The following is a 1148-nucleotide window of genomic DNA, read 5'->3' on the forward strand; positions in this document are numbered from 1 at the left end:
CAGCAAGGAGGATGTCTATCTTATCCTGTAGAGCTTTCAACTCCTTCCTCGTTTGCTTATCCTCAGTTCTACTGCTTCTGTCGTGGTCTCCACTGTAGACTGCATCACTCTTAACCATGTTGTCAACCAGCTCCTCAGCATCCTCCTCAGTTCTCCCCAAGAAGAACCCATTACTAGCTGTATCCAGTCTGGCTCTGTACTTAGGGAGAGCACCACGGTAGAATGTGCTCAGCAAGCTCTCCTTAGAGAAGCCATGGTGTGGGCATTGAGCTTGGTAGCCCTTGAATCTTTCCCAGGCTTCACTGAAACCTTCCAAGTTCTTCTGTTGAAAGCTGGAAATCTCGTTTCTCAGCTTAGCAGTTCTTGAAGTAGAGAAGAACTTCTCCAAGAATGCTTTCTTGCAGTCATCCCAAGTGGTGATGGAGTCGCTGGGTAGAGACTTCTCCCACTGACGTGCCTTATCCCCCAAAGAGAAAGGAAATAGCTTGAGCTTTAAGGCATCTTCGGACACACCATTAGTTTTTGACAACCCACAGTAGCTGTCGAACCTGTCCAAGTGATCAAATGGATCCTCTAGAGCCAAGCCATGATACTTGTTGTTCTCGATCACGTTGAGGAGTCCTGATTTGATCTCAAAGTTGTTGGCTGCCACAGCTGGTGCTCGGATTCCCAATCTATGACCATGAATGTTGGGGCGGTCGTAAGTGCCAATGGGTCGAGCTGCTCGCTGTTGGTTTTGTGGAGCGTTGTTAGCTCCATTGACGCCCGCATCATCTTGATGTATGTCTTCCATATCAGTACCCAATCTCTGCAAGTGAGCCTGTTGCTCTTCTTCTCTTCTCTTTCTAGCACACTCTCTCTCTAAAGCTCTGATGTCTGCAGCTCTTGGAACTAGGTTTGATGGACCCTTGCTCCGCAAGTTCATACACCTGTAGATTAAAAGGGAGGTGAAGAAGAATCAGTAACAAAAGAAAATAAAAATGACTTAGTCTCAAGCAAGTGACTAAATCTCAATGTTTAAATCTACTCAGAATTTGGCAACGGCGCCAATTTGATGTTAGGAGTTTTCAAGGCTCCTAAGACAAATGTTGTAGTATAAATGATTGTCGAACCAGTTCTGAGGGATATCAAAGCACTGAGAATGCAAG

The 1148-nt window shown here is 45.7% G+C and overlaps 1 non-coding gene across 1 annotated transcript; it reads left to right on the forward strand.

The window, feature by feature from the left end:
* Positions 1-248: 248 nt before the first annotated feature.
* LOC125607719 lies at positions 249-355 on the forward strand. The gene has a single exon (XR_007338790.1). It is a non-coding gene; the product is annotated as a small nucleolar RNA R71 (small nucleolar RNA).
* The last annotated feature ends 793 nt before the right edge of the window (positions 356-1148 follow it).

The sequence above is a fragment of the Brassica napus genome, chromosome A3 (genome assembly GCF_020379485.1).
Source record: "Brassica napus cultivar Da-Ae chromosome A3, Da-Ae, whole genome shotgun sequence".
NCBI classification, from domain to species: domain Eukaryota; kingdom Viridiplantae; phylum Streptophyta; class Magnoliopsida; order Brassicales; family Brassicaceae; genus Brassica; species Brassica napus.